The sequence below is a fragment of the Papaver somniferum genome, chromosome 9 (assembly GCF_003573695.1).
Source record: "Papaver somniferum cultivar HN1 chromosome 9, ASM357369v1, whole genome shotgun sequence".
NCBI classification, from domain to species: domain Eukaryota; kingdom Viridiplantae; phylum Streptophyta; class Magnoliopsida; order Ranunculales; family Papaveraceae; genus Papaver; species Papaver somniferum.
Window position 1 is genome coordinate 45,211,683 of NC_039366.1, and position 18,990 is coordinate 45,230,672.

Here is an 18,990-nt window from a genome sequence, read left to right on the forward strand (position 1 = left end):
ACAATATAGATATATTGACTTTAACCTTCACCCATATTAAAAGTTGGTGAACAATACATTCTATATTTATTGCATTTTGTTTTAAGGTTCCCCTATTTCCCATCCCCATTTCTCATCCCCTCCACAGCTTCTAAAATCAATTTATTTTTTAATTTTGGTTTTTCTTATGTACCACCCGGTTATCCGTAAAAGTTAAATTGGCTTTGACTTTGATTATTACCATTTTTATTTGTCTTCTTCTTCTTCATTAATCTCTCTTTTTTATTGAACAAAATCAAAAACTACCAAGTTAGAAACCCTATGTTAAAATCCATTGAATAATTGTATTACATACTAGGCGTCATGTAATCTTCGGAATCCGACATAGGGTTTCTAGATTGGTAAGCTCCGTGAAAATATTTTGAAATATCATTGATATGCTTTTGTTATCCATATATATCCACCTATATAGTCCGGTTTTTGTTATCTAGGTATCACAATCGATGATTTCCTCAAAAAAAAAAAAATCCTTGGTGCCTTTTTCATTTGTTGATTCCAAGGTTTTAAATGGTGATGATAGATTAAACGTAAACATCACCTGTGAAAGATGACAATCAAAGTATAATATGACTTAGCTGGACGATTATTGGGAGTTTTTATCTAACAAATTAAGCTTGAGCGTGGTATGAAAGCAGTAAGTCTAAAACAACGCAATCCATAAAGTTTATTATGAAGAATAAAATGTCCCAATCTAGATACGAATTTAAAATACCAAAATAATAATAAGGTAAATGATGATAATGTCATTGTAGTATATTAGTATATAGTAATAAAATCGTTGAGTGATGGTACCAGTTACCTGAGTTCAAAACTCGTCAGCATCAAATTCTTTATCCATGAAAAAAACGGTAAATAATTAGATGAATAATGCAAAAGATATTTGAGTTGTTCAAGAAATTATTAAACTGGAGTTATAGCATACCTTGCTAGAAAAATAAATTGACTAAGATAACGAAAGAATTTAGATCCATCAAAAATTACTCCTAAAAGTGAGTGGGTATGTTTTTGATCCGTACATGAATTCCTTGGCATTCAGCTATTCTTAAGTAGTTATTTATTCTCTCGAGTTCAGATTTTTTCTACGCTGGTTCAGAATATTTGTTGTTTGAATTGTCACAACTTGTATTTTGTTTTTTATTTTAACTTCTCCAGATTTTCATTGACGGATACCAGGTATTTGTAAAAATCATGTTCATACTCACGTTGAACGAAAATATCGATGCATGCTCGTTATTTACACACTGTTTTTATATCCCGATTTCCTGTAAATGCAATCATCTCCTTGTTGATTTCCTTGAGTGTTAAATGGTTGTTGTCTTCCTTATCTTTAACGAAATTTTCATTTTTAATGAAATTTTCATTTTTCAAATAATCCTCGAGCATCTTAATATAATGTCATTCTCTCTTCATTTTTTGCTTTGGTATTTTATATTGTTTATATTTTAGTTGTTTTTTTTTCCACATAATCTTCCATACAATTATTTCGTTTCAAATATATGTTTAAACAATTATTTTTGTTACGTTCCCAACTCTCGATGTTTTTTTGTTGATCTAGATACTCCAATAAGTTTTCCTATTTATCTTCGTGATCCGAATATTTGGGATCTTGATCAAGGACACGTAAGTATCATGCAAGAAGTATTTGTTTTTTATTTATTTTTTCAGCACCAGTATCATTGTTACCTTCCATGACCTTTTGATCCTTTACAAAGTTTAATTTCCTTGTTGTCAAGCGATGATAGTCTTTTCCTCCGTCTCAATGCATCACCCGACCTATGTCCCTGGCTCATCATGATATATTTCCTTTTATCCATGTTATTTAATATAAGGTTTGTTAATTCAATAATGGATAATGCCTAAATTCAGATTTACACAATAGTTTAGTCCATATTCAATATGTTATCACATGTTACATTCGCAACCTTTGATTTTAGTATTTTGATACATGTTTCTGGTTATCCAACATAAGCTTTTTAATTTAATATATTTCAAATGTTTACTTGATCTTTAATTATAATTTCTTCACTTCTAGGTAAATGCTTGGTATATAGCGGCTAAGTAAAATACTTGATTATGGTAAAGTAAACTGGCAATCAAAATGTGATGACATTAAACGCTCAAAGACAGTCATTATATATTACGTTTTTAGTTGTCAATGAGAATTAATTTTCCATGCCTCGACCAATGTTAAACCAAGCTACTTTGACTCAATTGAACAAACAGGGGCGATACATCAGTTGTTCAAATGAATTTGTTATAACTGTGAAATAAAATTGCGAAATTTAATGACTTGGTTTTCCTAAATATAAAAATACGATGAAGTTACATTCACAGTGCCTTATCGAATCTACCACGACCCATAATTTGTTGTTTAAATTGCAAATTTATGAGTTTAAATTTTCTTAATAAGCAGATATTTTCCATTGTAGAATGCAACAATTGTTATCGGAATAATATGTTGTGGTTAGATTATATTGAATTAAAGTTTTACAATGCAAGAATTTGGTAAAAAAAATATATTAAATAGTAATAGATAGTTTGAAAATAACCACAAATTATCATAAGAATTACCGTGAATGAAATAAAATCCTTAATAACTAATTAATCTAAATATTTTGTCGTCGAATTACCAACTCCATGTTGTTGTTTATAGTTACCTCCTTTGTAAAGTTATGATGGTGAAATCAATTCATCAATTATGGGTTTGTACGTTTTTCCCGTTTTTAATGGATATGTATTCTTTTATTATTTCGAGTAGTTTGGGGTTATGCACTTTTTTTTTTTGCATACACGTTCAACTTATATAGTTTTTTTCTCTATGAATTATTATTTCAGTTGAAATATGATATGTTACTCATGGAACGTGCCATATATATTAAACAATATGTCTTTGTAATTTACAGAATGTGTGGCTTATCTTTGTAAAAATCAATTATCTTTCATTTCAACAACCCTTGTTGAGATTACAGTTATCATATCCTCGTATTCTCCATGATCCTTGATTTCCTATGTGATTTGATTGGCTAAATAACCGCATAGGATTATTTTTTTCTTGATTGCCTTTTACATCTTGTATCACAACATTTTGAACTTTAGGTTTCACACCCATTTTTAGCATTTTAGTTATTTTCTTAGATCCAGAAACATTTTCCTCTCACATCTGCAACAATATGACTTCTATTATTTCTTTTAAGTCATATAAAAATAAACAATACATACCAAATTTTTATCTAGATACAATTATGGTACAATTACCCGTTAGATATTTTTAAGGTGTAATATCAAATTTCCTGGAACAAGTCTCTATTCACCATTTAAAGTGGAAATTGTGAAAGTGTGTCATAGTTACATCTTCCTCAGATTTAATTATATCTAACTTTCTTCTAAGACCTTGTCACCTTTTGTTAGGGCTTCTTCAATTTTGTTATATCTGTATTATTATTGTATTGTATGAAACATAAAAAGGAAGTAACATCAAACAATAAATTATCGTCAAATTCAAAGAGTAAGATGTGGTTATACCATAAATGTTGTATATCACATGGGTAAACTATCACGCATAATACGCTCAACTCTTATTCTGATGTTTCGTCGATACATCTTAAAATAAATAACTCTAGATTTAAAGAAATCCAAATAGATTAGTTAATTTATGGTTCATTCTATCCAAGATCGTTGGAAAATCAATTTTATTTTTATTGGAAGATATATAATTTTTTGGCTTAGCGTTTTTTTCCCGCATATTCAGATATATGTAGAGCATATGAAGTATTTCCACGATATTTCGTGTAGTCGAGTTAATACCAAGTTTATTCATTTGTAAAATTTATGCCCCAACCTAAATGTTGGTCCTAACCTTGATTTTTTTTTTCCTATATGCCAACCATACTGATATATTTTTGGTCAATAATCAACTTTGTCATTGTACTTAGGCCTGTCAATGGAAGAATATCCGTCGGATATTTAGAATTCTGATATCCGACAGGTTAAGCATTATCGGATATTCGATATCCGATAATATCCTATAGGATATCAAAATCAGATATCGATTCCGATAGGTTAAGCTATCGGATATCGGATATGTATCCGATAATATCTGATTCTTACAAGAAAAACAACTAATCAACTATTGTCTGTAAAACATATGAAGAGCAGCAAAGGTGATATTTAAGTTAAATTTCTCATACATACCATCCAAATTGTCTTCAAAAAGTCTTAAAACATTACTCTTAAGTAGTTATGTTTCTAAGTAAGTCTCTTACACACACATACATGAAAAGAAACACAAGAAAATGCTATAGAAAGTAAGATAAGTATCTGTCACTCTCCTCTCCAGGCTCCAGCCTCTGACCCTCTTGAGTCTTGACTTCATTCGTCGTTGATTTCCAAATTTTCCATATCTGCATCCAGACAAACACACATAGATTAGATCCAAATTGAAATGCTAACAAGTAACAATAAATAGAGATTAGTAGTATTTCAGAAAAAACATCTAAGTAGATAGTTTGTTTTGTACTGCTCATTGCTCTCTAAATCAAAATATACTGGTCAAAACCAGCATCCGGTATGCTTTTCTCTTATGTAGTCATAGCATATTTCAATAGGAACTAAGAAGAATAACAGATTACAGATGGATCTATGCACTGAGTTTAAGCAAAAAAAAAAAGAAAAAAAAATATGTTACCTTCATAAATGAAATCTGGCAACCAATCGCTGAAGCACAAAAATGCTTCAACAAGCTCTGGATCTAATGAAGCTTTGTGTGTTGTAAGCACTCTACCACCTGCACTTAACATTGATTCGGATGCAACACTGGTGACTGGGATAGCCAAGACATCTCTTGCCATCTTTGCAAGAGTTGGGTACTTATGTGCATTTAGCTTCCACCAACTTAAGATTTCAAACAAATACTCATCTTTTGGCGAGCCTTTGCTAAGCATTGGTTCTTCTAAATACTTGTCCAACTCAGACTTCTGCACCTCAAATTCAATGTTCTCCATCATGAACTCAGCATATTCAGGATCGCAAGCTTCATCTGGATTGTCTGAATCCATCATACTTGAGCTAGAGACAGAGCTGCGGGCACCAAAATAGTGTTCATCTGCATTTGAGTTTTGTGAATCATACTCATAAAAAAGAGCTGTCAATTTTGTTTTGAATTTGTTATACTCTACTGCATAGCCAGTTCCATACAACTTCTTATAACGAAACTCTACCCATTTGGCTTTGTATCTAGGATCTAACACAACTCCGATGCCCATAACCAAATTACTTTCAAGCCAATACACATCGAACTTCTCCCTCATCTTCAACCCCATTTCTCTGATATACGCATACTCACTGTCTTCCCATTGTTTGATGCACTTGTTAATTTCATAGACCCCATTTTAGTACAGATTTGCAGTTGGATACTTCATCCCTGCAAACCTGGTTGAAACATCATATTCAGGATTATGCTGTTACACATCATTACTGAAATTCAACTAAATATAGTAAACAAGGATGTAAATTAAGATGCATTATCAGAGAATCAGAAACATAATTCCAAGAGAATGATTATGATACCTGATAGAGCAGAAACCTTCTTTAGAGCCTTTTGCTTGTCTTTGTTGTCAAAATTAACTTATGTTTAACACCAAAAAGATAGAAATCAGATTCTTCACATAAAGAAAGTAAAACAGAAACTGCAAGTGTAAACCCATCTCAAAAATAGATCAATTCAATCAAACCCTAAACTAATAACTATCAATATTGAGTTATTCTTCAACCTCAATGCCTCATATTCTTATTTAAGTTAAACCCATCTCAAATCTTTCTCTAATTTCATCCATACATGTAAGTCATATCAAACCCTAATTTTTGATTGCAAGACAGAAACCCTATTTTCATGTCAATCGATGAATCGAACAAAAAAATTTAACAAAGAAAATAAAAGAGAATTAGTACCTGATTGTGCGGGTGAGTGATTGGTAAACAACTGAGTGAGTGAGCGATTGATCGAGAGAGGCAGAGACAGAATGGAGACCCGAGAGGCGACTGAGAACAAACGGTGATAAACTGAGAAGAGAAAAAAAATGAAAAAAACGAAATGACTTCTCGAGTCCTCGAGTAGTCAAATAAGGATATGGGAAAATTACAAGTACGTCCTTAACATATCGGATATCTAAACAAACGGATATAGCCTAATCCGATTCCGATATGTTAAGGAAGAAATATCCGATAACATATTATATCCGATATCCGATAAAACGGATAAAATCCTATTAGGATATCGAATAATCGGAAACGGATTCCGGATATCGGATAGATATTGACGATGCAAAGTCGGACATGCTCCAATGATTTCTTCTCCAATATCATCCATAGATATCAGGCAATTTTTTCCTAAAAAATCTCTGCCCATAATAATTGTAACTACATGAAAGGGTCTTTTAGGATCCCACAATTACAAAGTGTTAAATCAACTCCTTCGATGTGAAGTCTATGATGCAATAGAACTTTGTCCTACATAATTAGCTTAATTTGTCTCAGGAGTTTAGTGTGTGGATCCTTTTGATCAATTCCACGAACACTGGTTTCAATTATTTCTTTGAGAGACTTGAACATATAATATGTGGCACAACAACCTCTCAAGAAAAGAAGCAAAACAATTCAGAAGAATCAGCAGTGAGTAACATGTATTCAGCTACGCGCAAACTTGCGACTAATGTTTAGCACTACCATTTAGAGAGAATTTTTTTTTTGTTACCTACCTGCATGAAAAGAATTAGTTTCTTGTGAGGTTGGTATCCAACTACTCTGACAAAATTTATTGTGTCTTCAAAGTAAAAACGACAGAAATAATTTTTGTAGGATTTGGCGACCTTTGAAGTATGAAACCAACAATATTTTCCTAGCTTATAAAGCAGTTTGGTAACCATGATGAACCTGGGAAAAGTTCAATATCTTCATTGATTTTAGAATCTCATACTTCAAGTTGCAGCAACCGATACTCCCAAGTATACTACCAGCGACATCACTCCAATTTTATATTGGTTTTGGCGTATCTTAGAAATCGTCAAGAAACTTGCCAGATTCGAGTAGTTGTTCATCAAGGATATATAATCCGTAATCAAGTACTTTTTCATTAGTTGTCCTATGGATGTTTTACCTCACACGTAGTTTATAGTGTACAGACCACCGACATTATGACTGATAAAATGCATCCTTGCAATCGCAAAACCCATCGTCTTTTTTTCAATTATTGTTCTTGTACACACAAAATGCTACGGAGATTCTTGATGAGGATATTCTTTGGAAGTGAGGTTAATATTCAGAGTACACCATCAATGTTGACTTATAGTCTTCTACAATTTTTTTAACTTTCTTCATTAACTTACTCACATCATACACAATTCTTTGTTGTCCGATAAGATGGATAGCTAATCGAACAACATTAGGCTCTTTTTGGTGTGTAGCGAACGATTGTATAAACGTCATGCAACCTCTAGTGGTCCAATATATCTTGCATTGATGTACTATTATGCCTCGTCACATTTACTGAAAACTAACGTCACATCGTACATCGTCACGACCTTTGTAGATATATTTATTTAAAGACCCTTACTTCCCCACCAATTTCAACATTAATGTGGCCTATAAATACTCTAGAAAATTATGGGTCTTATGGAATAACATTTTTATTTCTTGCTATGTATTCACCGTGAATAATTACTTCCTTCTCATCATCACGCCGACAATAAATTTGATACCCACCTTCATCCATGTTTGTACCATTAACGTGTTTCTTTAGATTATCTTTATTATAGTTTCCATTTTTCATGCACATAGATAGAATCCTTATTACATGGACCATGTACGATGTACCATACATATCCTAACAGTTTGAAACAAACCTGGGTCATTTTTTCGTTTGAAAATTCGCCCGGGTCAAAATGTTCAACTGGTTCCATTGTTCGATTTTTCCCAAGATCATTTGGCCGCGTTTTTGAATTTCAATCGTGAACACGTGTGTAACCACTTTGCCAAACATTGTTCTTTTTTTGATTTCTGCCACTAAATGGTCCTTTTTTAACTCAAGGACACGGGCAATCAAGTTAGGACGATTGGACGCATATTGATGTTGCATGAGCACGTATCTAATCTCCACCCAACTGGGATTCACACTCATTGTCCGGAAGATGTCTGGGTGTTAATTAAAACGTGTGGTTGCCATTAATCTTAATATATCTCAATCATATGCCTGGGACCACCAATGAACGATGATGGCATGACATGGCTTACCTCCTTCGATGGGTTTGGTCCCATCATACCAATATAACAATCCGGTGCCAGCATATCTTGGATTTTCATGAGATATTATAGGCGATTATGTTGGGTTGATTCCCAAGCGCTTACTAATAACTCTAAAAATAGTTTTTAGCTCTTGGAATGGTAGAATGCTTTCCCATACGTTGGAAAATATGGAAATTGTCAAACTATTCGAGAGTCGATCAAGATTTAATATGCTCTCCTATAGCAGTATCCAATTGTTTCATACCAAGTTTCCAACTCACCTCACCTATGGAAATAGCAGGACGAAAAGTATCACTCTTCCATAACGGAAAGCATCCTATAGCAGTATCATGTAATGGAAAGTATGCACTCTTCTTGAATAGGACTTCCATTGCTCATTCTTATGATGCACTCCCAAGCTAATTTCAACTAGAAAGCTCTTCATATCTTGCCGTTACATGATAATTTATCAGAATTCTAGTAAAAGCAACAATGTAATCCTAATCTCAATACGAAATGTTGCAAATGATACATTTTTAACCCCTTGCTAAAAATGTTTTAGTTTTAGCAAGGTATCATATTAACACTAAACTTTAGTAAATAGAAAGCCTATCAAACATGTTTCAGAATATATAATGTAGCATTTCGTGTTTGACACTGACAAAAAGGCAGGTTCTTATGCAAGTATGTAAGCGAACTTGACTACTTGAGGAAGGAGAACCATAGATTTTTTTTAGAACAACCACCACATAGCTCTTCAACATATTAACCCCTGAATCCTGATCCCTCCATCTTTCAATGAGAAATCGTTAGAATTTATCAAATCCAACCTTTTCCTTACGTCGCCATCTTTCTCACGCCTTTCAGCATCATCCGAGCATGGTTCAGTTCTGCTCTCAGTTCTCATCTCATGTCTAAATACTCAGAGATTTTCAATTTTCATCTCATCTCATAAGAAAGTGAAACACCCAATGGGTATAGCAGTTAAAAGTAACAGAATCCCCATCATGACGCCTCCTCAACATCCATGGTCCAATTACCATAGTGTCACAAAACATTTGGCTCTTCAAGCTTCTTATCTAACAAAACAGAAATGTGATTAAATATCCCCAAAAATAAGTCTGCCATTGCATCAGTTTGTTCTACAATAGAGAAAATTGGTAAAAAAGAATCAACTCGGAGTACTATAACGATTAATGATATCCGACTATCAACATATTCTCCTCTAAAGGAAAGTGCTGAGAAAATAGTATTAGTATCTGATTGATAGAAAACAATGTATAGAGATAAAAGGTTTTTTACATGTACACACTTATATGGCACTATATACTGGTATTTGAAGAATGTAAAGTTCTGGTTTACTCAAAACAACTACGCCATCTGCGGGAGTCGAACCCGCAATTACATGGTTAAAACCATGCGCTCTGCCATTTGAGCTAAGACAGCAAGAAGAGAATGTACCTGACACCCTGCATTATACACATTTAACCTCAACATTATGATCTTAAGTTTGTTTCTGTCTCTCTTTCTGAACCTCCATCATCATCTCTACATCCATCCTCTAGCTCCTTAGTGAAACCTATGTTACGCATTGATATCATACACAAAAACCCTTCAGTGGCTAACAAAACCTAACCCTTCTCCTGCTTCAGAATTGTTTGTGGGATTCTAGGTAGTTACATTAGACTGATGCCACTAACCCGCTGGCAGTCTTGGACATGTTCTAGAATCATGCCAGTGAGCGATTTTCCCATTAAGCGAAGATGCCAAATATAGGTAGCATCCACTGTTGTAATATACAGACAATGCCAGCAACTCAACTACCAATACCCATAATTTTATGGTAGCACTGAACTCATTGACCACGACAAAGATGTTAGAATCATTGATGCTAACAAAATCATTGTTATAAACCATGGAAAAAAAGAATATGCCACGCGCACAAAGTTGAAATAGATCGGACAAAAACAGACTCACAAAACTCGATAAGATAAAATTAATTGAAATATCTAGGGATAAAATTATCTTACTTTAACTGCATCAACCTTTATAGTACCATAGAAATGCTACTGGCTACTAATTATATCATTTGTCTAAGATAACCACCTCCGGCCATCTGTCTGCAATGTGACATCAGGTTAGTATACCTCCACAAATTTAAGCAGTCAACACACCCTGTTATGTTTTATATGCCGACAGACTATGCATTGAAAACTTGCTTTGGTAGTAAAATATCATCAATAACCTCAAGCAGAACAAACAGTAAAACAATAGATACCTTCTGCAATACTATCTAGAAGCTCTTGCAAGTTTGTTGCAGTTTTTAACTATTTTCATTTGTTTCACCAAGTTCTCTTTCATGCTCAGTAAGCAGAATCTGATAAAGATACTTGATCAGAATACCCTAAGTAAGATTTTCAGCTGTTGTTAGGGGAACAATGCAATGGGTTTTCTCTTCCCTGGGTGCAACAGTTGTTTACTTTGCTCTTCTTCATCTAAACAGAAAATAAGCCAATCAAAGAAGAACAAAGGAAGTCAAGATCATCGGATGTAGAATAGATGATAACAATGCATAAACCATTTATTATTACCTAATTAACATAAATGAAGGTAAGATGCGTTGTAGTCTAACCTAAAACCAAGGCCTTAACGCGATAGTAATTCAAATGTATATAAATGACACAACATCAGTCCTATAGATAAGCCCGGAAGAAATTTAACATTGAACTCAAAAAGGAAAAAGAAAGGACTCCAGAATTTTGAGAATACAATCCTGATCGTCTGCATCTCGGGTCTTATATTATCACAGTAGTTTTTAGAAACAAAATAACCAAAGATACCACTTAAAATCATGATTACAGGTAGTGTAAAAACCCACTATTCATTATATAACATGGCTCTATGCTTATGCTTATGTTAAAGTATGCTCCGGTCTTATAATAACCATCTAATATATTCATTCATATCCCCATTTCACTACTGTCGTTATTATCATTGCTTCTCATTATCTTTGTGTAAAGCGTAAATTACTATGTCATACCTTAGGTTGGCCGTCTGTCTAGAACTGAGATGCTTGTGGTTGAGATTCTGACGAATCAAGCAACTCTTCTTTATTCATGATGCGACGGGAAGACTGAATATATTCCAACATGAGTATTACTTTCACCTACATGCCAGCATCACGCAATGTACTTATGAGTTGCACTTATCCGCAGTAGAAATAACCATCATCACCATCTTCAAACTCCATAGAGCCACACACAATGTTTTTACCATACAACATTTTTGGCAGCAAAATTAACCATCATCATTAATAAGGTGGGAAGATCCCAAGTTGCAGGATCTCAACACCCCTAATGAAAAAGCGGGGGTACAACAACCACACCCAACAATTCGATTAGCAATCTGTATGGACAAACTCTAATATACTTTCCAGAGAATCAATTAGAAAGTCAGACTCAATCTAGATAAAAGTATATCAAAGAGTTTATATCTCAATCTCTCGATTTGATCTTTACTCAAGCAAATATAAATCCGCGAGTCTTTATCAGAGAGAGATAACTTGGATGGTACCAAATACCAATATCCAAGTGTCAATCAATTTAAATCAACAACCAAAAGGTCGGATATTCTAATTGATTGAACAACGCATAACCTGTGATATTTCAATTATATAAACAAATATAATGCAGAATAGAAATAACACAAACACCAGAATTTTGTTAACGAGAAACCGCAAATGCAGAATAACCCCGGGACCTAGTCCATATTGAACATACACTGTATTAGGCCGCTATGGACACTAGTCTACTCCAAATTAACTTCGGTCTGGACTGTAGTTGAACCCCAATCAATCTCACACTGATCCAAGGTACAGTTATGCTCCTACGCCTCTGATCCCAGCAGGATGCTACGTACTTGATTCCCTTAGCTGATCTCACCCACAACTAAGAGTTGCTACGACCCAAAGTCGAAGACTTTATAAACAAATATGTATCACACAGAAAAGTCATTGGTAATAGATAAATCCGTCTCCCACGAATATACCTACGAGTTTTGTTCCGTCTTTTGATAAATCAAGGTGAACAGGAACCAATCAATAAACCGGTCTTATATTCCCGAAGAACAGCCTAGTATTATTGATCATCTCACAATAATCTTAATCGACGCAGCGAAAAAAGATATTGTGGAATCACAAACGATGAGACGAAGTGTTTGTGATTACTTTTCTATCTTGCCTATCAGAGATATAAAATCTCGAGCCAATTATTACAATCGTACTCGTAACGATAGAAGATGCAAGATCAGATCACACAACTATAAGAAAAGTAGTATCAGTCTGGCTTCACAATCCCAATGAAGTCTTTAAGTCGTTAACCTGGTTTAGAAGAAGAAACCAAGATTAAAGGAGAATCGATTCTAGCTATGCAACTAGTATCGCACATAAGGTGTGGGGATTAGGTTTCCCAGTTGCTAGAGCTCTCCCTTATATAGTTTTCAAATCAGGGTCTCCAATCAATGATAGCTTGGTAACAAAGAATTCAATATTCACCGTTAGATGAAAACCTGATTAGATTCAATCTAATATTTCTCAACCATTGGATCGAAAACTTAGCTTGTTACACACAAATGAAATGTCCAATTTTGGGTTTACGAACCGTTCCCAAACAATAACATTTGTTGGTTCAACAATAGTTAACCAAATGGTTATCCATGTGATTACTTTCATATCAACCATATTCTTCTTCACCATAACTAGTTCAAGTGATTCAAATGAACTAGTTAGAGAGTTGTTCAATTTCTTAGATCTTATGTAACTACACAAGACACAATCGAAGCAAAAGCGGTTTGATTCACTTGAATCGGTTCATGAACCTTATAGCCACGGTTTGCAAAATCATTCCTTAGTTTAAATAACATGAGTTCAAGAACAACCGGTTTTAGATATAACCTGCTCAAGTTCGCGGACTGGGTTCGTGGGCTTAAGCTCATGGAAGGAGTTCACAAACTCCAGCAGAAATTCTCGGGTCGAGAACTTCCGCCAGTTCGCGGACTTGGCTCACGCCACTTCCATTTCTCTTGATCAACAAAGTTCGCAAACTTTGGTTCAAGGAATAAGGACTTATACATATATGTGTTTCCACAACAATGCTTGTATCCTTCCAATGGTTATGTAATCTAAACTCTCATTCAATCATTGAAACATTCTTAGAGGACGGATATAGCCGTTATTCACAGACCATTTTTCGTCAGAGCAATTTTAAAAATGATTGAAACATAACATGACTTTCGTCACTAGGTAAAGATGAATTCGGCTAAAGAGAAAGCTTACCAACACATATTTTGAGAAATGGATAGGCGAGATAAACTCGGCTCGAAATAGCAAATGTGCATAATGAAAGTCTATATATCAAAACGACTTTTGTCTCAAGAGTAGGAGATAGAATAGATAGACTTTTGAGTGACAGATAAGTTCAAGTCTCCACATACCTTTTAGCCGATGAAGATCCACCAGTTCCTTGAGTAGTCCTTCGTCTTGTATGATGATTGCCATGGAGTTCTTGAGCTCAACTACACTTTCTATCCTAGTCCGAGACCTTTAGCTATGTAGGCTAAAAATCAAGACTTATAGTTTTGATCACTAATATTGACAAACATGATTGAGATAGCAACGCATGCGATTTCGACCTAGCAATGCTCTAACAATTTCCCCCCTTGTCAATTTTAGTGGCAAAACTATTAATACATACGGAATACAAAAAATAAATAAATTAAATTTTGTAGCTCCTATTCCACATGCCTAATCTTCAACATTACTTGAAATCTTCGTCACTTCCAAGTACTCCAATGATCCCAAAGGTTTTAAGTTTAGCATCATCGTTGTTGAAAATCCGTAGCTATAACAATAAGAAAACAATAGTTCCGAATCATTGTTATACAGTGTCATAGTATCATTACACAACGTCAAAGTTCAATTGTATCACAACTTCAACAACAATACTACGGTGATATGTATCACTCCCCCTTAGTCAATACTCCATCTCACATGGAAACCACTCCCCCTTACATAATGATCCGAAAACCATATGTATTTGTAGTGTGAGCTACATATTAATTCTTCCCCTTTTTGTCAATAAAATTGGCAAAGGTACAAGAACGGGATCCTAATGAAATTTCCGAAAGAGACATTTCTTGACCAAAAGAAAGCAAAAATATCAACTTGTTATTTAGATGCAATCATAAAGCCGAAGCTAAATGCATTCATCGAGGAGTTTATAAAGATATAAGATAACCCTATAATATTCCACAGCCGCACTCCCCACAAAGATATGGCGATTAAGCGCAAGTTCAAAAGAACTCTACCCCATAAAATGTCATTCCCGAAAGAACAACAAGAGCGACCTTAATTTCGAAAGAAAAGAAGGATTTCTTTGGACATAACAAATCACATACAAGTATGAATTTGAATCCAAAAGTTCAATTAAATTAACCACAAGAGAATCCATGATTAATTATTCGACAAATGATCAAACATAAGTGAACTTATGGAGACTTAAAAAATACAATTAGATTAATCACAAGAGAACCCATAATTAATCTAATTGAAATACACAACCAAATTAATCACAAAAGTAATCAATTTAATTGGTCATGCTCGACATAAGAAAACTTACGGAGCAACAACTAAATAACCAAACAAGATTATTAACTTAGTTGAAAATGCTCGACATAAAGTGCCTTACGGAACAACAACATAGCTAATCAAAAATAATCAACTTGGTTGTTTAATGCTCAACATAAGACACTTTACGGAGCCTCACCGTAATACATAAAATATGGATCAGGGAAGATCAATTACTGCGGAATACACAAGGATTCATTCTATTTTCCATCACTATTTGCACAATGACATACAATAGACATAATCCTTGCAAACAAAAGATTTTAACCTATATTCCATCAATAATTGACAATATAGGCTTAACTTTTGTATTTGTCAAAATTCCATTCATTCTTTTATCAATACATGCATATCGACTTACGAAAGACTTTACTTTTGACAAGATATGGGACGGTCAAGTTCACGGACGTAAACACACACATCCCATAACAAAATTGCAATATATAAAACCATAAAGATTAATACTTCAAAAAATCATCTTCCAAACAAATTTAGAATTTAAACCAATAAATCTAAAAACATGAAGATGAAAACGTTGGACATAGCTATGTGTAATCACAATAATGGCTATTCCAAACTCTAGTTATTCTTATATTAAAAACAGAAAATAGAAGATTTACTAGAAAATAAGACCTTTGAAGAATTATTTATCGTCCCCGAACTCCTTGTCGTCAACATCCATTGGGACATAAGGTTCATTAAGGTAGGAGTTTATATCAATAAACCTTCTCAGTTGATGTTGTCAAACCAGGGCCTTCTGAATCTCATGAGTCTTATACACAAAAACCTTTATTTGTTGAATCTCTTTTCTCATCTCCTTCAACTCTTCAAGAACACCAGAAAACTTCTGAGAGTTTGAAGGAACGACTCTTGGCTTCCTCACATTCCTTCCTTTTATTTTCAAGGTAGGAGATAACAGAGATTTTTGTTTTTCCTTCATGATTGATGGCTTAACAATCACATTAACATCTTTTCCATCAGAAGACATCATGCTTGGAGTATCCATAACGTATGGGTTTGTGAGAGGAAATCACAAATTGAAATCAACAAGTAATCTTGAGATAAAAAGAGGTTTTGAGGAAGGAAAAAGGAATGTGGGGTTTCGAAACCTTTAAACAGGTTCGTACACGTCCAACTCACAACCCTATAAAGAGTCGAACTGTCGATAATAACCCTCCTTTATTGATAGACAGGAAAGAACAAAAAACTAAGAAAAAGAACGAAAAACTTTTCTTAAAGCCTGAGAGGTAAAAAATCATTGTCTCTTTTGATCAGGCACATGAGACAATATTTCCAAAACAACACAATCAAGTTGTGTTGCGGTGAACAAAAATTTTTCCACCATTTTCCTCTTGAGAGGAATCCTTGTCTATCAAACCGATTTGACCATACCTTCTCCTCTAATGGTCTTGGTTTGTTCTTGGAAACTAACTTCTTAGATGAAGATAAAATCCTACTGTTAGATCACTGCTCGGTCAAACTCGCATGCGTTGCTATCTCAAGCATGTTTGTCAATGTTAGTGATCAAAACTATAAGTCTTGATTTCTAGTCTCATATAGTTAAGTCTCGGACTAGGAAGTAAGTGTAGTTGAGCTCAAGGACTTCATGGCGATTCATCATACAAGTAGAAGGACTACTTAAGGAACCGGTGGAACTTCTCGACAAGGTATGTGGAGACTTGAACTTATCTGTCACTCAAAAGTCTATCTATTCTATCTCCTACTCGTTGAGACAAAAGTCGTATGCTATATATATAGACTAGATTATACACATTTGGTATTTCGAGCCGAGTATACCTCGCCTATCTATATCTCGAAATATGTGTTGGTAAGCTTTTCGCTTCGACCAAGTTTATCTTTACCTAGTGACGAATGTCATGAATGTTTCAATCACTTTGGAAATTTCTTTGACGAGAAATGGTGTAACAACTATATAACGTCCTCTAAGAATGTTTCAATGATTGGAATAAGAGTTTAGATTACATAATCAATGTATTCCTTGAACCGAAGTTCTCGAACTTTGTTGATCAAGAGAGCTGGAAGTATGGCAAGTGCCAAGTCCGCAGACCCAGTTCGGGAACCGACGAAGTTCTCATCCCGAGAATTTCTGATGGAGTTTGTAAACTCTGTCCGGTGTCTTAAGTCCGCGAACCTAGTCTGCGAACTTGAGAAGGTTATATATCTAAACATGATTTGTGAACTTAATTTTAAAATACTAAGGAATGCTTTTGCAAGCCGTGGTTATTAAAGTTCATGAACCGATTCGAGTGAATCAAATCATCTTTGCTTCAATTGTGTCTTGTGTAGTTACATAAGATTTCCTTGCAATTGAACAACTCTCTTCACTAGTTCATTTGAGTCACTTGAACTAGTTATGGTGAAGAAAAACATGGTTGGTATGAAACGCTCATATGGTTAACCTTTGGTAAACTATTGTTGAACCAACAATGTACACGTTTGGGTGCGATCAACAAACCTAGAAGCGTACAGTCATTTGTGTATGACAAGCTAAGTTTTCGATCTAACGGTTGAGAAATATTAGCTTGAATCTAAATCAGGTTTTCATCTAACGATGGATATTGATTGCTTTGTAACTAAGGCAAAACCCTGATTTGAAAGACTATATAAGGGGACATCTAGCTACTCTGCAAAACTAATCCCCACACCGTACGCGTGCTACTAGTTTGCGTGCTAGAGTCGGTTCTCCTTTAACCTTTGGTTTTCTTCTTCTAAAACTAGGGTTGTACATGGTGTCGGTTAACCGTTGGAAACCGACCGAACCAGACCAATAAGCAAGAAACCGAACCAAACCATTTAGATTTGGATTGGTTTGGTAAAAAAAGTTGAAAAACCAACATTACTGGTTTGGTTTTGGTTTGACCTGAAAACCGAACCAAAAACCATTGGGTAACCGATAAATATAGACCGTTGATTAAAATCAGATAGACTTAATCTACCACGTCTATAACACACTTTTAAACCTAATTTCTAAACCTACGCTACACATTTTCTTTCTCTTCTTCTCCTCTTCGTAAACAGTCTCCAGAAGCAAAAACCCTCGCCATTTTCTACACCATTCCACCACCATCTCCAGCCATAATGAAACCACCACCCTAGTCCAATCTTATCTTCGTATTTCTTCTTATTCTTCTTCTTCTTCTTCTTCTTCTCAATCTTCATTTTTCTTCTTCTTCTCAATCTTCTCAGTTCTCAGATGTACTGAAATTCTCAAACTTACAAACATCTTCTCACTTGTCACATAACCAAATCGATTATCTAAGTCGACTGTTTTCATCATTTCAAGGTACTTCAACTCGATGATGATGATAATTTTGCTTATTTAAGCTTATAATTTATAATTTTAAAAACTAGGGTTTACTAAAATTGATTTTGCATACTTGATTTTGCAGGTTCCCTTTGATTCAATCATGGAGGATTCACAATCAACACCCGTTAGTTCCTATTTCTCAACTAGTTTGGGTTTGATTCTGGTTTTGATAATTAGTTTGTGAAATTTGGATTATCAATTTTGCTGTATAACAACTAATCATAATAATAGAGCAGCAGTAACATAACAATGAACATAATAACAGTGAGCAAAACTTCTGTAGTTTGGTTTTTTGTTTGCCAAATTGCCTTAGGCCTATGTAACTTCTCTTGAGTAGATTTGTTGTGTTTATTTATTACAGCACTAGCCTTGGGTTTCTTAGTGACCCTTCTTGTTTTGTTTCTTGTGATAGTGAATAGTGATGTATATAAATTATATGGTCTGCCAAATGGTACTGGCACTTAGTGAGTTATGTATTGCAATTTACTTCTATTATGTATGTCTTTATATCATCAGTTCAACTTTACAGTAGTATATTTTCTATTGGGTTAAGCCATATTGGTTTGTTGATTGGCATTTTGTTAGTGACTCAGCTTTTATGCAATGGAAGATTGTGATGTATAGGATTAGTGACTTATATATACATGGTAAGAACTTAGAACAGATT